We start from the raw sequence: 17,209 nt of genomic DNA, 5'->3' as shown, positions 1-17,209 counted from the left end.
ACACATCCATGCCCGAGGCAGGATTAGAACCTGCGACCGTGGCGGTCGCGCGGGTCCAGACTGAAGCGCCTAGAACCGCTCGGCCACACCGGCTGGCTAAGAAGAGGAAAAGCGGGATATTACTATCGTTAACACGAAAGATATGCCGCACATATGGATAACGGGGAAGTGTGCTTCTTCATACGTTTTCTCCTTGAAATATGTATGATCTATTATACAGGGTGGTCCATTGATCGTGACCGGGGCAAATATCTCACGAAATAAGCGTCAAACGAAAAAACTACAAAGGACGAAACTTGTCTAGCTTGAAGGGGGAAACCAGATAGAGCTATGATTGGCCCGCTAGATGGCGCTGCCATAGGTCAAACGGATATCAACTGCGTTTTTTTTTAAATAGCAACCCCCATTTTTATTACATATTCGTGTAGTACGTAAAGAAATCTGAATGTTTCAGTTGGACCACTTCTTTTGCTTTCTGATAGGTGTGGAGTAACATGCACTTGCCTTTCCTTTCTGCGACGGTCAGGGTGTTGTAGTATGTGACAAAAATTCCCCACCCGACAACGTTTACACACGATACATCTTGCCGAGGATCCTCTCTGCCCCAGATGTCGACACCGACATGCACCGTTTCGTTTGTGATACGGCTGCCGAGTTCTGCTTCTCACACGGCGCATGTTGGCATTGTTGCTGCGACTGACGCCTCAGTCCGTAGTGCCCACCGAACTGATTCATCTCGACGTCACTTATACTACCTTGCTACTCGTCATAACGCCACGATATGGGTTAAGAGTGTGGCATCGTCATATTGTTTTAGTGAGAGCGTTGCATGAGTGTTAGATTTTTGGCATTATTTAACGAGCAACTACACGGTTTTACGGCGCAAAGCATCGTATGTTTCGCTCTTTGCGAATTACTTGCGGTCGTTGTTTTCGCGTCCTCCATACCATTGGGGTGTACCGAGTGTGAGAAGAGATTGAGGTATAGTACATAATGGACTGATGAGAGATATCAACGGTAATTATAGGGTGTTTCACGCTCGCTGAACGAGATGACGACCTGGACAACCCGCCGTCTGGCTGCTGTGGACATCCCCAAAAGAACATAAAAAAGACAAAAACATAGCAAAAAATGAAAAACAAATAAAATACTACAAGTATTGCAACCCTTCCTTTATCCTTTTCTTGTTTTTTAACAAAACGTTCAGAGGTGTATTTAATTTTTTTTTCGTGGGCGGAGCCTGAAGTGGTGGCAAACAACCATCCCAGTTAGCTTTTACGGTGAAAGTGGCGGTGGCACTAGCTTTGTTTTTATTTTTAGGTTAGATACGTTTTTGGGAGTTGTTGTTGTTGTGGTCTTCAGTCCAGAGACTGGATTGATGCAGCTCTCCATGCTACTCTATCCTGAGCAAGCTTTTTCATCTCCTAGTACCTACTGCAACCTACATCCTTCTGAATCTGCTTAGTGTATTCATCTCTTGATCTCCCTCTACGATTTTTACCCTCCACGCTGCCCTCCAATACTAAATTGGTGATCCCTTGATGCCTCAGAACATTTCCTAACAAATGATCCCTTCTTGTAGTCAAGTTGTGCCACAAACTCCTCTTCTCCCCAAATCTATTCAATACCTCGTCATTAGTTATGTGATCTACCCATCTAATCTTCAGCATTCTTCTGTAGCACCACATTTCGAAAGCTTCTATTCTCTTCTTGTCTAAACTATTTATCGTCCATGTTTCGCTTCCATACATGGCTACACTCCATACAAATACTTTCACAAACGACTTCCTGACACTTAAATCAATACTCGATGTTAACAAATTTCTCTTCTTCAGAAACGCTTTCCTTGCCATTGACAGTCCACATTTTATATCGTCTCTACTTCGACCATCATCAGTAATTTTGCTCCCGAAATAGCAAAACTCCTTTACTGTCTGATTTCCTAATCCAATTCCCTCAGCATCACCCGACTCAATTCGACTACATTCCATTATCCTCGTTTTGCTTTTGTTGATGTTCATCTTATATCCTCCTTTCAAGACACTATCAATTCCGTTCAACTGCTCTTCCAAGTCCTTTGCTGTCTCTGACAGAATTACAATGTCATCGGCGAACCTCAAAGTTTTTATTTCTTCTCCATGGATTTCAATACCTACTCCGAACTTTTCTTTTGTTTCCTTTACTGCCTGCTCAATATACAGATTGAATAGCATCGGGGAGAGGCTACAATCCTGTCTCACTCCCTTACCAACCACTGCTTCCCTTTCATGTCCCTCGACTCTTATAGTCACAAACATATGGCTCACAATTTTAGACGAACAATTGATAACACGTAGGTTTTTTAAATTAAAAAACAAAACGTAGGTACGTATGAACATTTTATTTCGGTTGTTCCAGTGTGATACATGTACCTTTGTGAACTTATCATTTCTGAGGACGCATGCTGTTACACCATGATTACCTGTAAATACCACATTAATGCAATAAATGCTCAAAATGATGTCCGTCAACCTCAATGCATTTGGCAATACGTGTAACGACATTCCTCTGAACAGCGAGGAGTCTGCCTTCCGTAATGTTCGCACATGCATTGACAATGCGCTGACGCATGTTGTCAGGCGTTGTCTGTGGGTCACGATAGCAAATATCCTTCAACACTCCCAACAGAAATAAATCCCGGGACGTCAGATCCGGTGAACGTGCAGGCCATGGTATGGTGCTTCGACGACCAATCCACCTGTCATGAAATATGCTACTCAATGCCGCTTCAACCGCACGCGAGCTATGTGCCGGACATCCATCATGTTGGAAGTACATCGCCATTCTGTCATAGAGTGAAACATCTTGTAGTAACATCGGTAGAACATTACGTAGGAAATCAGCATACATTGCACCGTTTAGATTGCCATCGATAAAATCGGGGGCCAATTATCCTTCCTCCCATAATGCCGCACCATACATTAACCCGCCAAGGTTCCACTTGTCGCAACCATCGTGGATTTTCCGTTGCCCAAAAGTGTATATTACGCCGGTTTACGTTACCGCTGTTGGTGAATCACGCTTCGTCGCTAAATAGAACTCGTGTAAAAAATCTGTCATCGTCCAGCAATTTCTCTTGGGCCCAGTGACAGAACTGTACACGACGTCCAAAGTCGTCGCCATGCCATTCCTAGTGCATAGAAATATGGTACGGGCACAATCGATGTTGATGTAGGGTTCTCAACACCGAAGTTTTTGAGATTCCCGATTGTCGCGCAGTTGGTCTGCTACTGATGTGCGGATTAGCCGCGACAGCAGCTAAAACACCTACTTGGGCGGCATCATCATTTGTTCCAGGTCGAGGTTGACGTTTCACGTGTGGCTGAACACTTCCTGTTTCCTTAAATAACGTAACTATCCGGCGAACGGTCCGGACACTTGGATGATGTCGTCCAGGATACCGAGCAACATACATAGCACACGCCCGTTGCGCATTTTGATCACAATAGCCATACCTCAACACGATATCGACCTTTTACGCAACTGGTAAACGGTCCATTTTAACACGGGTAATGTATCACGAAGCAAATACCGTCCGCACTGGCGGAATGTTACGTGATACCACGTTCAAAATGGCTCTGAGCTCTATGGGACTTAACTTCTGAGGTCATCAGTCCCCTAGAACTTGGAACTATTTAAACCTAACTAACCGAAGGACATCACACACATCCATGCCCGAGGCAGGATTCGAACCTGCGACCGTAGCGGTCGCGCGGTTCTAGACTGTAGCGCCTAGAACCAGTTGGCCACCCCGGCCGGCGATACCACGTACTTATACGTTTGTGACTATTACAGCGCCATCCATCACAAAGGAAAAAAGTGGTCCAACTAAAACTTTCATATTTCTTTACGTACTACACGAATATGTAATAAAAAATGGGGGTCCTATTTTTAAAAAAACGCAGTTGATATCGGTTTGACCTATGGCAGCGCCATCTAGCGGGCCAACCATAGCGCCATCTGGTTTCCCCCTACAATCTAGACGAGTTTCGTTCTTTGTAGTTTTTTCGTTTGATGCTTATTTCGTGAGATATTTGGCCCGGTCACTATTAATGGACCATCCTGTACACTAAGTAGCCTGATCATTGTTTCCGTAATCTTACCCTCTTGTTTAGCCGCTTAACGATGAACAGATTCCAAATGCATGACTCTGCATGAAAGTAGTTGTTCATTTAAGTCAGACCACAAATAAGTAATAAAAGGTAAATTAAGGTTTGGCTCAAATGGCTCTGATCACTATGGGACTTAACATCTGAGGTCATCAGTCCCCTAGAACTTAGAACTGCTTAAACCTAACCAACCTAAGGACATCACATACATCCATGCCCGAGGCAGGATTCGAACCTGCGACCGTAGTGGTCGTGCGGTTCCAGATTGAACCGCGTAGAACCGATCCGCCAATTAAGGTTTCTGTCCCACTTATAATATTAATGTAATCCATTTGACTTATTATTTGAGTAACATGTTGAAAAAACACTGCGCCCTCTTGACACTGCCACTCGCAGCACGTGACGTGGTGAGCAGTGTGCCCAGACACGTAGTGTTTGTGTTGAACGCTGCGGCAGCCACTGTGATGTAGAAACAGCACTCGCTCTTGACCATGATCACATCACTCGACTACCCAAAAACTGACTCCCATTCTCAAATCCAACGGGACTAGTGAAATCTGCGTTACCCAACTTTTTGTCATCACAAAAACACCCTTCCCATACGCTACCAGACTCGAAAGCATTCATGAAATGAGTTTTTTGAAAAGTATTTAATTCACTTCTGCATCTTGTGACGTAAAACATGGCCATTGTTACTGCCTACAGTGTTCTATTCCAGGACCTGCTGCCAGTAGGCCCTTCTTCAGAAGTGGTCTTTTGTATTTGCGAATCGCTGCTCAAATGATTTGATGCTCTAAAGCAAGTCAGAGCTATATGGGTGTCTAACTTACGGTGTGACTAACACACGAAATAACGCTTTAGGAAATCTCTGAGGCCGGAAACAGTGAGAAAAGTTCGAAAACATTTCATTGCGTCATCAAGGAATGGTCTGAAATTCAAATCAGTGATGGTCGCAAGCGAAATGCTACCTAACGTGACCAGGTATTCTTTCAATTACACGTTGGAAGTAGTTCCCATATGAGTACACTGATGCTTTTGTATCAAGGCCACATTTTGGTCTATCAGGAACTAAATTCGACGGAAACTGGTCCAACTTCACGGCACTACATCAAACCCTCGCTACGCTCTTTATGGTCAACTTGCTCCTCTTCATATTATTTTCTTTCATTCGGTCTGGAGTGTGCGGCAAATTGAAAGGCTCGTTCAGCGGTTCTGAGCGCATTTATAAGCACAATTTCCTGATTGCATCACGGTAAACATTACATGTAGATGTTATTTCTCTTTCCTTGGTGTATAGCCTTTAATAAAAGGGCAATGAGCAACAGTACAATTAAGTAAGGCTATGCAGAGGGTATTAGGTCAGGAAATGAGACGATAGTAGTCGTAGGCGTGGTTTCCCACGTGGGCAGCAAAATAACGGCTGCGGCAGAAGTAAGAAGGATATGAAGTGTTGTCTGGAAATAGAAACAATAGCTTTATTGAAAAAGAAAACCTGCTACATCCAAAAATGAATTCACATATCAAGGCGTCTACTCAGAAAGTATTTTTCTCCGTTCCTGCTGTTATTTGATAATGTAGGTAATAGTCGGTAAGCATGATACGAGTCACAGACGTGGGAATATTACTCGAAGGGTTAACAATTCGGTTTTCTGCTCTTTTTAGACATGTAGGCATACCGCCAAATCTGTCATTCGGATTGCATTGTATCCGCACCCTTTCGTGAAGAATTCTTGCTGAGAAAACTGAATCTTCTTGCCACTCACGTAGTCAAGGACTCACAACGTCGTACACCTTTTTTTGGCAATTATGTCTATATGAGAATGATTTGCGGCTGTGGGACTGTGTTGTATCTACTACATCCATTTAATATTTTCTTGTCATCTCGATCAAATATTGTGAATAATTATCACAGAAGGAGTGGTTTTGAGTTAGGAAACGTATTTCAGTTCAAAATGGTCGCTTCATGCAAAAGGTGGTCGTACTCTCATGTTTCACGTTGCGAGCTGTATACGTCAGTTACGATTATGATATGGGCAGTATTTACTACTGTGCGAACAAGGCACTGCTGCAGTAAAGTGCTCAATTTATATAACTATAGCTTTTTTCCATTAGTTCCAGTTTTCCTGCAAAAGCTTGATCTTATCAATTCCTTTCGCTAGTGCTCTTTTTTAAGTTCTAATGCCTAGGGGACCAATCCGCTATGGTGATCAGTCACTAGACGTAGAAACTACTTACACTAACTTAAACTAACTTATTCTGAGGACAACAAACACATCCATGCCCGGGGGAGGACTCGAACCTCCGGCAGAAGCGGCCGCGAAATCTGTGACACGTCGCCCGAGACCGCGCGGCCACCCCCGCGGCAACTGCTATTCTAAAGGTCACAACTAAGAGACTACTCTTAACCCTCCGTATCATATGTGTTCTGGAAACCTCAAAATGGTTCAAATGGCTCTGAGCACTATGGGACTTAACATTGAAGTCATCAGTCCCCTAGAACTTAACTACTTAAACCTAACTAACCTAAGGACATCACACACATCCATGCCCGAGGCAAGATTCGAACCTGCGACCGTAGCTCTGGAAACCTCTCAGTATTTGCGACAGTAATATTCTTCGCGAATATCAATTTACATCAACAACTAAACAAGACTAAGTCACTGAAGAGACTAGAATTAACTGCCAGGGACACAAATTTGTGTTGTTTACATCATCTCGGTGTCAAACAAGACGGGAACAGTCACTGAAGCAACAAACGAGGTTATTATTGATGTATTAACTATGGCAGTTATGAAGAAAAAAACGCATGAAAATGCACATCACCGCATTTTCCCATTGTTCCCTTTCTTCATCAGTAGTCTCACGTTACATTCTTCTTTGTGAATCCACCATATGAGTCGATATGTTGGACTATTATCCATAATAACACCTGATATTATAGTCATGTATAACAGATTTCACTGAAGCTGATCAGTATAAGTACACAATTCATTCGTAGATTTCAGTGGTGTAATGTGCTATCGGGTTGGCATCTGGCAGCGCAGCTCCACTAGGGCCGACGGGCTTTGGATAGCAGTGACGCCTTTCTGATCTGTCAACGCTTTCATCATATTGCTACCGCATTTGGTAGTTTGCCGACGTTTTGAAAGGGTTTAGTCCACCTGTGTTCATTCACTCTCTTTCAAAACTGGTGCCGAAGGAAAATACTGTCTTTTTATATTGATGAGTAGTCTGGATAGTCGTCGCGTCCATGTGCCATCTACATCGCAAATTTAATATTACGATCCTAAGAACTAACCTGAAATACGTTTTGTATTTGTATTTCATGATCGGAATTATCTGCATTAACCGTCATCAGAGCAATGTCAGGGAGCAGAATGCAGCAGTACCTTGGTAGCTACTTGGGGACCTGCTTCAGTTGTGTACTAAGGAAAGGGTAGTTGCTGGTTCACATTATATTACACTAGCGAGAAGTACCGACTTTTCCTTTTTCTCTGCAGACATCCAGAACTAAATTCATTAACAAAATGTTCAAATATGTGTGAAATCTTATGGGACTTAACTGCTAAGGTCATCAGTCCCTAAGCTTACACACTACTTAACTTAAATTATCCTAAGGACAAACACAAACACCCATGCCCGAGGGAGGACTCGAACCTCCGCCGGGACCAGCCGCACAGTCCATGACTGCAACGCCTTAGACCGCTTTTTTTTCGGTAATCTTTATTTAACAAACTAACAGTACATATATATACACTATGCAAGAGTTCTTCAAGGTACCATTTAAACATATACACTCCTGGAAATGGAAAAAAGAACACATTGACACCAGTGTGTCAGACCCACCATACTTGCTCCGGACACTGCGAGAGGGCTGTACAAGCAATGATCACACGCACGGCACAGCGGACACACCAGGAACCGCGGTGTTGGCCGTCGAATGGCGCTAGCTGCGCAGCATTTGTGCACCGCCGCCGTCAGTGTCAGCCAATTTGCCGTGGCATACGGAGCTCCATCGCAGTCTTTAACACTGGTAGCATGCCGCGACAGCGTGGACGTGAACCGTATGTGCAGTTGACGGACTTTGAGCGAGGGCGTATAGTGGGCATGCGGGAGGCCGGGTGGACGTACCGCCGAATTGCTCAACACGTGGGGCGTGAGGTCTCCACAGTACATCGATGTTGTCGCCAGTGGTCGGCGGAAGGTACACGTGCCCGTCGACCTGGGACCGGACTGCAGCGACGCACGGATGCACGCCAAGACCGTAGGATCCTACGCAGTGCCGTAGGGGACCGCACCGCCACTTCCCAGCAAATTAGGGACACTGTTGCTCCTGGGGTATCGGCGAGGACTATTCGCAACCGTCTCCATGAAGCTGAGCTACGGTTCCGCACACCGTTAGGCCGTCTTCCGCTCACGCCCCAACATCGTGCAGCCCGCCTCCAGTGGTGTCGCGACAAGTGTGAATGGAGGGACGAATGGAGACGTGTCGTCTTCAGCGATGAGAGTCGCTTCTGCCTTGGTGCCAATGATGGTCGAATGCGTGTTTGGCGTCGTGCAGGTGAGCGCCACAATCAGGACTGCATACGACCGAGGCACACAGGGCCAACACCCGGCATCATGGTGTGGGGAGCGATCTCCTACACTGGCCGTACACCACTGGTAATCGTCGAGGGGACACTGAATAGTGCACGGTACATCCAAACCGTCATCGAACCCATCGTTCTACCATTCCTAGACCGGCAAGGGAACTTGCTGTTCCAACAGGACAATGCACGTCCGCATGTATCCCGTGCCACCCAACGTGCTCTAGAAGGTCTAAGTCAACTACCCTGGCCAGCAAGATCTCCGGATCTGTCCCCCATTGAGCATGTTTGGGACTGGATGAAGCGTCGTCTCACGCGGTCTGCACGTTCAGCACGAATGCTGGTCCAACTGAGGCGCCAGGTGAAAATGGCATGGCAAGCCGTTCCACAGGACTACATCCAGCATCTCTACGATCGTCTCCATGGGAGAATAGCAGCCTGCATTGCTGCGAAAGGTGGATATACACTGTACTAGTGCCGACATTGTGCATGCTCTGTTGCCTGTGTCTATGTGCCTGTGGTTCTGTCAGTGTGATCATGTGATGTATCTGACCCCAGGAATGTGTCAATAAAGTTTCCCCTTCCTGGGACAATGAATTCACGGTGTTCTTATTTCAATTTCCAGGAGTGTACAAATGACTGTGAGTTAAACAAAAATATTAGAAAAACATTAAATACAACAAAATATAACATATTCTGTCTTCTTCCTTTCTTTTATTGTTTTTGGTCGATGCATGAGAACGTGGATAAGGGTGTTGCATCATGTGACAGGTAGGCATGATACACCCCAACTTTGAAGGGGGTCAAGGAAGACGCTGCGGAGATAACCAGCAAAAGTTTATCGGTAAGATGGTTTTGGGGTGAGGGTGCTATGCACGCTCACAACTTTGTACTAGAAGCCAAGGACTGTATGCGGACCACTCTGAAAGAGGTATTCTAAGGCCTGTCCTCGAAACCAGATGAGTGTATTGCGCTTAGCAAGAGGGCAACAACAAGAAATCCGGGGTTACCGTCGTTGGCGGGGCACGGAGGTAAAAACCCACTATTCGTTGGATGAGGAGCCGTACGTTTAGTTTCAGGGGGCACGTAAGACGGTGCTCGTCGGTGTCTGCGAACTGACAGTCAGGGCAGAGTGGGGAGGTGGCCAGTCCTATGCGATAAAGTCGACTATTAGTCGCGAATTTGCCATAGATTAAAACATACCAGAGTGCAGACACAGACGACGGTGAAAAGGGTGCATGCACACACCCCCAAACCGTTCGCCAGTTAATGTCAGGGTGCTGTAGCACCATGGGGTCGCAAGGGTTGGACAGCATAAACAAACGATAATAATCTTTTGTACGCGGAGGACGGGTGACTGGAAGGTCGGCCCGAACGTAGCTGAGTTCTATGAAACAATTGGCGACGTGGTACAATAATGGAGAAATTGGTGCCACATTGATCGGTGGATCGAGAGAAGCTGGTTGGAGGATATCTAAGAGGCTGCGTGTTAAGGCAACACCGACTCAAAGGAAGGCCTCGGAGCTTGTTGGTGACGTCACGTCAGGTAGGCACGGCGAACGCCAGGTCTGTTGCAGGCATACTCATCATGGTGGTGTCTCCCTCTCTGACACAGGAAAATGTGAAACTATTGGCGGTAGTTGACCAACACACATTGTTCTGGGAGATTTCTGCAATCAATTAATTGTGCAATTCATTACACTTCTTAACAAATAGTGTACTCCTGAACTTAAATTTCCACCTGTTTTAAGGATTGACGTACAAAAACAACTTAATGGTCCAGCAGCAACAGAATTCGTGCTTCTTTACCTTATTTGTAAATCTGAGGAAGTTACGTTTGTACTGGGTTGCTTTTACAAGAAACTGTGAACATATTGGTGCTCTTCTTTAGGTATCGTGGTTGACTATGAGGTGAGGAGCACTGAATGTTAATGAAATATCTTGCGATTGTACACGTTAGGGGAGGGGATGGGAGACAGAAGAAGAGGCAAAAGAGAGATACGTGTTTTATCAAATAAAATTTTTTAACTTATAAAGTTTCTCCTTTCAGTTGCAAGACGGGAATATTTATCTTTTCTAATGTGCATGTTTAAAAAAGTTTAAGCTCAGCAGTATTTTCGATGTATGAAGCTATTTTGTTTCCTGTTTAGAATTCCTTTCGTTGAAAACGACTGTAATCTAAGGACTGGCAACAGTTGAACATTTACACATGTAAATTAGTTCACATTTCCAGTGACGATGTCAAACGAAAATAAATAAATAAATAAAAGAAACGAGTTCATTGTAAGGGGGTTGGGGTAAGTTTCGATAGCAAAATGGATCAAGTAAATATAGTTACTTGAATGTAAAATTTCTGAAGCGTGCAATGGGGCAAAGCGTCTTCTCATATTGATCTACGTTTGTTTCGACAGGATTCATTAATACAGAACTATGATCTTCATTTGTAGCTTTACGATAGTAAGAAAATCTTTCATCAAAATAAAACTGCAGAAACCAAAACAATACCAAACACTTTGTCCAAAATAAGAGATTTATAGTGATAAGCAAGCCCAAGCGTTTCTGCCTGCAACAGACCTGGCGTTCGCCGTGCCTACCTGACGTGACGTCACCAACAAGCGCCGGGGCCTTCCTTTGAGTCGGTGTTGGTTAAGGACGGGACCGGCCCCCGCCAGTGCCGCAACATAGTATGGACAAAGAGTGCAGAAGATCGTGCCCGCACGTTGACGAGTCCGAGGCCACCTTTTGCAGGAGGCAGTGTTAGAGTGTTGTAGCGGACTTTAAAAAGTGCCCCTGCTGACACGAAATATACAAAGGCTGATTGGATGCGGCGGCCAAGGAGTAACGGCATTGGGAGGATCTGGGCGACGTGTACCAGTTTAGGGGCGACATACATGTTGACACAGGACACACGTTGGAGTTGGTTCAAGTTACGGTGCAGTTGACCGCGTACATGGTGCCGAATCGACTGCAAAAGCCGCCGGTAAGCGAGGGCCACTGTGCGGTGTGTGGAGCTCGTAAATTCGATACCCAAGTAACGAAAGGTGGTACTGACTGGGAGTGGGGTCGGCACCATAGCCGGGAGGCCGCGCCCAATGTGCATCATAGTCGATTTACGGACATTAAGAATGCTACCAGAAAGACGTCCATACTGGTGGATCCATTGGATGGCGTCATTGAGTTCCGTGGAGGAGCAGGTGAGAAAGACGAGGTCGTCCGCATAACTCCTGCAGTGAAGTTGTAGTCACGCAAAGTGAGACCCTGCAGTCTAGAGGTAAGACCAGTGCTGAGAGGCTCAAGTGCAATGGCATATAGTAAAGTAGACATAGGGCATCCTTGACGCACAGAGCGGCATATAGGAATCGGTCCTACAAGCCTCCCATTGACTTGTACCATCGAGACCACGGGAAGTAGTAACCGGAGAATGGCATCGACAAAAAGTAATGGGAACCCCATAAGTGTCGCCACCTTGAGGAGGAATGGGTATCGAGCGCGATCAAGGGCACTCGTGAAATCGACGGATATCAGTGCTGCACGAAGGCGACAAACCGACGCCAGCGCGATGAGGTCACGGCATTCTCCTAGGGCTGTTTGTAAGACGGCCCCACAACCACGTGCAGTATGTTCCGGACAAAGGACCGTAGGTAAGACGGTGCGTATGCGCGCTGCTAAGAGGCGTGCACAGATTTTATAGTCTGCATTCATCAGTGTAAGGGGGCGATATGCAGAGACATGTGACCCTCCCTTCGGCTTAGGCACAGGTAGAAGAATGACAGTGACGAATTCAGGTGGAATTGGGAAGGACGGAGTAAAGAGTTCTTGAATCATTTCCGTCCAGTGAGGAAGCATTAACGTGGTGAACGCCCGGTAAAACTCCACGGGGAGACCATCGGGTCCCGCATCTCGTGGTCGTGCGGTAGCGTTCTCGCTTCCCACGCCCGGGTTCCCGGGTTCGATTCCCGGCGGGGTCAGGGATTTTCTCTGCCTCGTGATGGCTGGGTGTTGTGTGCTGTCCTTAGGTTAGTTAGGTTTAAGTAGTTCTAAGTTCTAGGGGACTTATGACCAAAGCAGTTGAGTCCCATAGTGCTCAGAGCCATTTGAACCATCGGGTCCTGGTGATTTGTTCTTGGCCCCTTGTTGATCGCATCTACCACCTCTTCTGCGGTGATTGCAGACATCATGGACGTTGAATCCGCTACAGTGAGGGTCCGATCAGGGGAAGGACGGAGATCATCAGGAATTGGCGTCGCCATCGGTTCCTCATCATAAAATTGGTGATAATGTTCAGCAAAGGCAGACACCACTGCCGCCCGTGTTGTGTGGAGAACACCGTCGGAGGTCGTGATGTTGGGGACGAAAAGTCGACGTCGACGACTATGGTCGGATGCTGCATGGATTGTGGATGGTGTTTCGTCGTGGAGGAGGTCCTGTCGTCGGGAACGAACCACGACACCATGCAGTCACGCACGTTGGAGAGAGGAGTTTTAGTACGCTGTCGTTCCCTGTGGGTTTCAGGTGATGGAGGGAACGCATCGAGCTCACGGAGGACGGCGTAGTGAAAATTTGTGGTGTCTCGATGCCATGCTGCTGCTTCCTTGCCACATTGCATGAAGACCTTTCTGATCGCAGGTTTGGCACATTTGAGCCACCAATGGAACGTGGATGTGTACTGCGGGAGGCGTCTTTCACAAGACGCCCATGTAGTGGCAATATATTGTCGGCAGTGTGGATCATTAAGGAGGAAGGTATTAAGCTTCCAGTAACCTCTGCTGCGCCACACTGACTGAGGTGGCAAAGCCAGGGAGCAAATGAAGGAGCAGTGGTCCGAAAATTCAAGGGGCCATCGTTCAGCTTGGGCGACTTCGTTGCCAAGTTGGGCAGAGACATAAAACCGGTCCTGTCTGCTCGCATCATGTGCTGTATAATGGGTAAAATCGGGGGCATTGCCATGAATTTTCTCCCAAACGTCCACTAGATGAAAATCTTCGATTAAGGTGAGCAGCGCCGGGCATGGCGGATAACCAGGCATTTGGTCCTGCTGATGGAGGATGCAGTTGAAATCGCCTCCCATGATAAGGCGATCATAGGTGGTGGTTGTTGGGATGTTTAAGGGGGACGAAACAACGAAGGTCATCAGTCCCCCATTCCAAAAACAGGCGAGCCGAAAATTTGCGGAGCAGGTAAAAACCAAAGGGGGGAGGAGACTCCCCCCCAGGCACTAAAAGAACACAAATGCAAAAACAAACACTACAGACAAGAAGAGTACAGATGAACACCAGACAGAAAGAAACAGAAGAAAAGAAGATGGCCGGAGACTGGTTGACTGACCACGAGAACAAAAAAAAGGGAAAGAGTCAACCATCCGACGACACACCAAAACAGCAACAAATATTGAGAGACGCAAGGACAAAAGACACAGAAAGGGAAAGGTGCAGGACCTCCCTAAATGGAACCATAAAAAGGACTACATGGATAAAATTTAAAACGTCATCAGCCATGGAGGTATCGTCGCATAAAACCAAAGGCAAAGTGCCTGGGAGATTAAAAGACTGCTGGAGGATGTGCAGTCGGGGACACTCCAACAAAATGTGGGCGACCGTCAGCCGGGACCCACACCGACACAGGGGAGGGATCCTCCTGACGCAAAAGATGGCCGTGCGTCAGGTAGGTATGGCCGATGCGGAGCCGACACAGGATGACAGAGTCCCTGCGAGAAGCCCGCAGGGAGGAGCGCCACACATCAGTCGTCTCCTTGACAGCCTGCAGTTTATTTGGGGATGTCATGCCACGCCACTCAGCAGTCCACATCCCAAGCACCTTACGGCGCCTCACCAGCTGCTGATCGCGAGCCGTGAGGCCGATCTCCAAAGCTGGGGCGTCGATCGCCCCTTTGGCCAGCCAGTCAACACGCTCATTCCCCGGTATGCCAAAGTGACCTGGCGTCCAAACAAAGACCACCGAACGACCAGAACGGGTAATGGCGGAACAGACTCCTGAATAGAGGACACCAGAGGAGAAGAGGTATAGCAGCGGTCGATGGCCTGGAGGCCACTCAGGGAGTCACTGCAGATGACGATGGACGTACCTGAGCAGGAACGCATATGCTCAAGAGCGCGCAATATGGCCACCAGCTCTGCAGTAAAAATACTGCAGCCAGCCGCCAAGGAGCGCTGTTCAACATGGGCAACGTGAGCAAAAGCGTAGGCAGTGCGACCATCAACCAGGGAACCATCAGTGTAGACAGTCTCACAGCCCGAAAATGAGGCGAGGAGCGCAAGAAAACGGCGGCGGAGGGCCACAGGCAGAACCGAGTCCTTGGGTCCCCGTACCAAGTCCAGACGGACGGACGGACGGGGCAAACACCAGGGAGGCGTAGGTGCACGGACTCGGAAGGGGGGCAGAAGAGGGAATGACCCCAGTTCCGACAGCAGGGACTGGATGCGGATAGCTATGGAAAGCCGAGACCTAGGTCGCGTTTCGGGCAGATGGAGGACCATGGCAGGGAAAAGCAGGCGACGATTGGGATGGCCCGGCGAGCAATGCACGTGGACAGCATAGTCGGCTAGCAGTCGATGCCGGCGAATCCGCAGTGGGGGAACCCCGGCCTCCACCAGTAGACTATCCACGGGGCTTGTACGAAAAGCGCCAGTTGCAAGCCGAACCCCACAGTGGTGTATGGGGTCTAACAACGTCAACACGGAGGGTGATGCAGACCCATAGGCCAGGCTCCCATAATCAAGCCTGGACTGAACAAGGGCCCTGTACAACCACAACAGCGTGCAGTGATCCGCACCCCAAGATGTGTGGCTCAGGCAGCGGAGGGCGTTGAGGTGCCACCAGCACTTTTGCTTCAGCTGAGTAATATGAGGAACCCATGTGAGCCGGGCATCAAAGACGAGTCCTAAGAAGCGGCATGCGTCCACCACTTCAAGCAGGTGGCCGTTGAGGTAAAGTTCAGGATGAGGTTGGACCATCCGACGCCTGCAGAAGTGCATAACTCGAGTCTTGGCTGCAGAGAACTGAAAACCATGAGTCAGAGCCCATGATGCTGCCTTGCGAACGGCTACTTGCAGCCTGCGTTTGGCGACTCCTGTAGTCATGGAGCTAAAGGAGATGCAGAAGTCGTCGGCATACAAAGAAGGAGACACCGACGACCCCATGGCTGCAGCCAGACCATTAATGGCCACTAGAAATAAGGAGACGCTCAACACCAAGCCCTGCGGGACACCATTTTCCTGTGTATAAGAGGAACTAGAGGTGGCACCGACTTGCACCCGGAAAGAGCGGCGCAATAAAAAGGTTTGCAGAAAAGCCGGGAGCCGACCACGAAGACCCCACTCATGCAATGTAGCAAGGAAGTGATGCCTCCATGTGGTGTCATACGCCTTCCGCAGATCAAAAAAGACAGCAACGAGATGCTGACATCGGGCAAAGGCCGTACGGATAGCAGATTCCAGCCGCACCAAATTGTCCGCTGCAGACCGGCCCCGATGGAAGCCACCCTGGAATGAAGCGAGGAGACCGCGCCACTCAAGGACCCAACACAAACGCCGCCCCACCATACGTTCGAGCAATTTGCACAAAACATTGGTGAGGGTAATGGGACGATAGCTGTCCACCACCAGTGGGTCCGCACCAGGCTTCAAGATAGGGACAATAACCCCCTCTCGCCATTGCGACGGGAACACGCCCTCGCTCCAAATGTGGTTAAAGATGGTGAGGGTCTTAAATTCCATTATCTTCCGCTCCATATGAAGAACAGGGCAATCCGGCGAGCATGGAGAGTGGTGCTCCCCACAGTTGACACATACAGGTGGAGGCGGACATGGAGAATCGGGATGAGAGGGGCGTCCGCAATCTCAACATGTGGCGCTGGATGGGCAATGGGAAGACATATGCCCAAACTTCCAGCACTGGAAGCACCGCATCGGGGGAGGGACATATGGCTTGACGTCACAACGGTAAACCATTACCTTGACCTTCTCAGGCAATACAGCACCCTCGAAGGCCAAGATAAAGGCACCGGTGGCCAACCTGTTGGTCTTGGGTCCTCTATGTACACGACGGGCAAAATGTACACCACGACGTTCCAAGTCGGCTCTCAGCTCGTCATCGGATTGTAACAAGAGGTCACGATGGTAAATAATCCCCTGGACCATATTTAAGCTACCGTGGGGAGTGACGGTAACAGGGACGTCACCCAGCGTATCACACAAGAGCAACACTCGTGACTGGGCTGGGGAGGACGTCTTGAGGAGGATGGACCCATTCCTCATTTTAGACAACCCCGCCACTTCCCCAAACTTATCCTCCAGGTGTTCCACAAAAAACAGAGGCTTCGTCGTAAGAAAGGAGTCACCATCAGTCCTGCTGCAGACAAGGTATTGTGGTACGTAGGGCTCCCGCTTGGCACTAGATCTACGTCCCTCCCATGGCACAGCCAACGAGCGGAACGACTGAGGGTCATATTGCACAGCA

Source organism: Schistocerca serialis, chromosome 3, assembly GCF_023864345.2.
Source record: "Schistocerca serialis cubense isolate TAMUIC-IGC-003099 chromosome 3, iqSchSeri2.2, whole genome shotgun sequence".
NCBI lineage: Eukaryota > Metazoa > Arthropoda > Insecta > Orthoptera > Acrididae > Schistocerca > Schistocerca serialis.
This window is presented reverse-complemented; position numbering follows the sequence as displayed.